Here is a 6,511-nt window from a genome sequence, read left to right as displayed (position 1 = left end):
TGCAATATAAGTGTCTTTCCAGAAGTCCTTAAACAAACAGAAAATGTATCTAAACCTAACTTAAACATCAAAATAAATTCTTTAGCTGGGCTTTTAACGAATATTATCATATGTTTTGGTAAATTTCCCAAAACTAACGAAATTCAAATTTAGGTAGATCATTTTACCTAATTGTTATGGTTTATTACTTTTCAGTTTTGCTGTAGAGAAGAAGATTATCATTATCGTAACGATTTTATTTAAAATTAATTAAATTGATCGGGGAAAATTCTATGGTTTTCCCATTAATTATTTTACATTACATTACACTACAACCCCGTAATTAATCGGACAGGTTTTTTATACGTATTTAGTTAAACATAATGTTAAGAGGATGTCACAAACTCAAGAAATAATTCTAATCATAACCAGATCTTATCGTCAGGTTAATTTGTTTGTCATATTCCGTCTAGATGATCAAATAACTATAAAAAGCCTTAAACAATCCAAGTGCGAGTGATCGGAGAACCGATATAAAAGATTTTCCACAAAGAGGTTCCATTCAAATGCATCTTTTGAATTTGACCAAAAATTTTAACAACTTTTAACACATAAATAAATTAGTTCTTCTTACGCCTTTCATCCATTTGTTTAAACCTTCATTTTTAAAACTATTTTAAATATTATGTAGTTAGTAACTGGAAAGAAACTTTAGTACACAAGAATTACGTATCTGTTTGCTATATTCATTTGAGTGTCTGCGACCCAGTAAAACAGCAATCGGAAGATAAAAATACTTTGAAAGAGACCTCACATTAGTATAAAGTTCCTAGCTGTCTACCCAGTATATTTATTTTTAACGAAACATTGTACGAAAATAATACAGACAGTCGTAGTCGACAACTCGACATATGTAGTTACAAAAAGAAACAAAATATTGTCTTCATTACATCGATATACTAAAAAAATAAACCTTTAATAAAAAGCATTAAGTTAATTCTTCAAGTTGTTGAGAATAATATAGTGATGAATATTGACTATGCATTTGGATTTTAAAAAAGTAAGATTTTTATTAATGTAACTCTTTTACAAATAGTTAAAATGTATGGAATTTTCGTTTCTAAGTAAAAACAATTCGATTCCAATCCAGCGATTGTAGAGAAACACTTAGAGGTCAACTCTATGAAATAAACAACATAAAAACTGGCCAGTACATAAATATTATAAAACCTGTGTACTATAGTACAGTACATACCGTTTACTTGGCGATTAACATTATAGATTACCTGCCGTACATTTTTTTGCTCCTAATAAATAAAAATTTAATACATTCGTCCTTTACATTTGAATACTACCAAGGCCACCGTAGTTTGTAAATAATTTATTGAACTGTATAACTTATTGTTCAATCAAATACTGGACTGTAAGTCGAAAGTCTATTGTTTATTGGAATAACACAATTAATACCATTTAATAAGACTTATTTATTTATCAACATAATTATATTATGAAAAAACAACGGAATATCTTTAACTCCATACTATCACAGTTGAATACACTAAAGTCATTCGATAACTTGTCACCGGCCATCAACAGATACAACAAAATCCATACAAAAATATAATTTATGCTAACTTCAAAATACACTTTATGTATTAGCTATTAAGTACTAGTCACTTGTCATTCTGGCAATGAATATTTTACTAGTTTCTCCGACTCCTGGAACAGTTTTTTCGCCAGTTCTGCGTTTTGAGACAACTTGGAAGGAGTTTTTTCTCGGCAGTCGGCAAAGTATTTACCAGTTACATCTTTAACTTCTGGTGACACAGATAAATATATTGTAGTTTGAGCAGCTTCCCAAGGAGTTTGGAACAAAAACCCAATACTCCTCTCAACGACATTTCTTATTATGTCGCTAGGAATGTTCCTGAATATGTTAGTGGCGGCCACCCCCGGATGCAGAGCGTTGACTGTCACGCCCGAACCCTTCAGTCTTGTACTTAACTCTAACGTCGTCAAATTAAGGAACAGTTTACTATTTGCGTATACCAAATAGTCACTCCAATAATTCTCCATGTTCAAGTTCTCGAAGTCTAGCTCTCCGTACTTGTGTATCATAGAGGATACGTTAATGATGCGGCTCGGAGCGGAAGACTTCATTAACGGCACTAACAAGCAAGTGAGGAGGAACGGAGCAAAAAAGTTGACTTGCATTCCGATGTGCAGGCCGTCCGGGGTTTTCTCGTTGCCGAGCCCGCCGGCGCCCGCGTTGTTGATCAGGACATCGACGCGCTTCTCCGTCTTGTAAATAAGATCACAGAACTCCTTGACCGAGCGGAGAGACGCTAAATCTAGTTGTCGGAAGTGAACGTCGGTGTTGCCACTGACTTTAATTATTTCTGCCTTCGCGGCGGCTGCCCGGCGCACGCTCCGGCACGCCAGTATCAGTCGCGCGCCGCGACACGCCAAGTCTTTAGCGGTCTCCAACCCGAGGCCGCTGTTAGCTCCCGTTATAATCACCACTTTGCCGACCATGTGCGCACTCGTCTTGCATATTCCCACCGTTAGTTTTTGATAAACTTTCACAAACAGCACTATCAGTATAGTAACACCGAATAACATCCACAGGATCATTTTGATTGTTTAATTAAGTTCTGGAGCACACGTTTTGGTGTTTGTTGTGATAGTGAGGTGAACTGCAGGCGACCTCAGAGCGACACAAGTATGATGTTTATCGGTGACAGTGTTCGCACATGATTTCGTATAACACACGACTAGACTAGTCACACTCCACTCATGGCCGTATTCGTAACAACACTAGTTGCCAAACGTGCGTACGCGCCGTTGCGTCGCGGGCGCTCAGCGTTACATAACTATGTCATTGAGTAGCGTGAGCTCGTTCTAAACCGATATCACCTTGGATTTATAAAAACGTAAACTCATTTTATAAGCATTTTTTCTCGTAGATACGTTAATTATTTTCAGGTGGGAAAAATTATAGATTATTGAATTTTAATCTGTGATTAGTGTTGATAATTAGTTAATTAATGTTACTAAGGACAATGTAGAGGTATACTTCTATTGTTACAATCATGTTAATGTGACAGGAAAAGTTTTCGCATTCCACAACAGATAATATGTCGAACATAATCTCTCAAAGAAATTGTTTACGAGTGAGCAATTAAACGGATGCTCCAATAAAACTTCTTTGGTAGTCGTCGTATGTTTGCCATTATCCTGTATGATATGTTCTTTATGACAGATGTATATCCTCATAACGCATATTATTTACGCTCATAAAAATGTATATCTAATCTAAGTCGACTGTTTTCCTCATCGCATAGAATCCGGGCCGTTATGTGTCAGTATAACGGGACTTGGTACTTGCGTAGTGACTACAATCTAATCAAATAAGAAATGGTACGTGACCTCTTGTGTCAGTAACGATGACACTATGACACTACCATCATGCTCTCGAGAAGCATGCACGAGGTTGATTCAAGAAATATTACAATTATTTATCAGCTAGACAGAGAGACTTAAGAGCAACTTAGACTTCACATTAGTACGCTGTCTAGTACTAATAATACAAACTTTTCTTAATTTGAAACTTGGGCGTTGTATCAAACAAGTAAAACTTCTGTTAAAAATTGATAGAGCGCGAATCCTAACAGTGATGTAAATCTAATTGCCATTTCTGCATCCATTAGTTACATCAAGACAAGCTGAATAAATGCATGTATATCTTTACCTTACTACAAAGTGTACCTTAAGTTAAGGTCTAAGGACTCATAACATATAAACAGAGAGAGATAGATACACATAGACACACACATGAAACTAAGAACATATAAATTCTCAATTCATAAAATTTAACTTACTGTATTCTATCCGGTTTTTTTTTTACAACCAAACTCTTTTCTATATCTCATCACTTAAAGAACCATAATAACAATAACGAAAATAAATAACTTAAATAAAGTACCTAAATATTCAGAAGAGACATTTCGCTTCGTCGCTACGCGCATCATAATAACTGGGACCACTAAACCTAATGGTCTCCATACCATAACAACAAACGCTTGTCTGCTAATCTGACGGCAGACATGTTTACGTAAATAGCCTTGAAATGTACTACAAACTAATTAAATTTAGGCTTCTAGATTAATGAGATGGGGCTGTAACTTGCACAAGATTTGAGTATTTTCGGCTATTACCGTAATATGCACGAATTCTCGCAGCGTGTTAGCTAAGTAGCTATGAATAATTATTTCTGATGTTTTAGTGTCATTGTTTTGATAGTCTTAATAGTAAATTGCCTTAATTAAAAACTGCGCCTATTAATGCTTTTCTTTTCCTTTTGTAGAATATTTATAAGGACCATATGCAACCAATTTCTGTGTTAATTACATCTGCATATGGTTATTCAAAACAGAAAGCCTGAAACTGATTTACTTTACACAAAACATGAGCACAGACACACGCACTTTTTTTACACAGACAAAACTCAGATAAGTAACCACACTAAAGTCACTTGTTTTCCAAAATAATAATGTTTATTAGACCATTGTGTATTAGACCACTCATCTCTTTTCCTTTCAGACCATTTTTGTCCTATAACATTTAGTAACAAAATATTATAAGGACCTGTATTCTCAACTGATGACATTCAAATCGACACACTCACCTGTTCCTCACTAGAATGAGCACTGGGTATCTTGACGCGTCAAAGTTGCCGTATGTGCGATTGCGAAGCAATTTGTCGCGTCAAGTCACATCAAACGAGCTCATTACGACGGCTGCCGAGCCATCCCCTCGCCTTGTATGACGCTGTTGTGATGTAGTTTGCTAGTTAGAGCCTGAATTATATTCCAATAACATCTTGAGTACACTGAATAACGAGTGAACTTAGTTATCAGATACTTTAAAGAAGATAGTATCAATGTTTAGTGTGCTGTATTTGTAAGTTAGCGATTTGTAGTGTATGCAAGCTTAGGTTAGTGGCTACAGCCAAACTTGACTGCATGGATAGCCAAATAGATCAGCACATCAAACCCATTGTGCGTCACGTATCACGGGTTCGATGCCCGCTTAGGATTTTAATTCTACCCATTGTAATATTGTGTACACTTTGATTGAACTTTTTTTTTTATTACTCCATTTTTTCAAAGAAATATACAACTATTTTCACCAGCTGAGCAAAAATGAAGATACGGGAGTCCATTTTTCTCCAGTTTTATAGAGAAGCATTATTTAAAATACGGCCAGAGGGCACCCCAAATGTTATAAGAGTAAGTAAGATTCACAAACACCAAATAAATTACTCAACTCATTTTAATCGTATAATTGATTATACGTCATAGTCTTACCTCCTACCTAAGAAAAAATATAAAACTCCAGTGACATCCAAAAGTACACAGCTAAGTCAAATGTTATCTGTTATTGATGAATCAGGGCCCGTATTAGGGCCGGCGTTATGATAAGGTCTCTGATATTAAGATAACAATCCCTGCACACTTGAGGGCGGCGGGCGGCCGGCGGCAAACATCTTTATAGTACATACCTAGTTAAATATCTAATCAACTGACCGGGGTTACACTTTGTAAAGAACTTATATCTACGTATATATTACTAGCTGTATTCCGTGCTTCCGTGTTTCGGAAGGCACGTTAAATTTTGGTCCCGGCTGTTATTCCTACATCTTTGACAGTCGTTAGTCGGAAGCTTGAAATTCTGAGAACCAGTCTAACCAAGAGGTATCGTGTAGCCTTGGTAACTGGGTTGAGGAGGTCAGATAGGCAGTCACTCCTTGTAAAATACTGGTACTCAGCTGAATCCGGTTAGACTGGAAGCCGACCGGACCCCAACATAGTTGGGAAAAGGCTAGGCCGATGATGGTAATATTACTAGCTGTCCCAACGAACGTTGTTTTGCCACAGAGCACGTAAAAGAATTACAAATGTAAAAAAATGTCTAGAAAAATAGTGATGTTGATCGATTCTCAGATTTACACAAAAAATACACAAAATTTCATGATAATCGGTTAAGCCGTTTCGGAGGACAACAATTTCGTACGCCGTGACACGCGAATTTTATTTAATAGACGATTGAATGGTCTTCTGACGAGCCAGAAAAAGAGTGTAAGGTTTTCACAGAATCCTTACAAGTTTTAAATACTGCAATGTTGTTGTGGCACGAATTTTGTCAAAAGACTTCTAAAATCGCATTTATTTTGTAGTATATTGCAACTGAAAATATTACTTATCAATGATTTGGAGAGATACCGCGGACACCTATAAAGGTTTTATTAAAATCTGTAGAAAATTGTTATTCACAATATCTAGTGCTTACAACAATTCTATTCTTGAGACTGCCTTACTTTTGACTTTCAAAAATTCCCAGACGATACTTGAAAACTGACTCATAACTAAATATATTAGAAAAGGCTGAAATTGACACTGGTATTACAATTGGTTATTGAAAATCAATGCTATCTAATTTCAACCTTACACTTCCAATTATAGATTCCATT

The 6,511-nt window shown here is 35.8% G+C and overlaps 1 pseudogene; it reads right to left on the bottom strand.

Annotated features, from left to right (window-relative positions):
• Positions 1-1,443: 1,443 nt before the first annotated feature.
• On the bottom strand, positions 1,444-2,885 carry LOC113500542 (annotated as a pseudogene).
• Between the last annotated feature and the right edge of the window lie 3,626 nt (positions 2,886-6,511).

This window comes from Trichoplusia ni, chromosome 14, assembly GCF_003590095.1.
Source record: "Trichoplusia ni isolate ovarian cell line Hi5 chromosome 14, tn1, whole genome shotgun sequence".
NCBI lineage: Eukaryota > Metazoa > Arthropoda > Insecta > Lepidoptera > Noctuidae > Trichoplusia > Trichoplusia ni.
The sequence above is the reverse complement of the archived record's forward strand: the minus strand, read 5'-3'. Positions and strand labels throughout refer to the sequence as shown.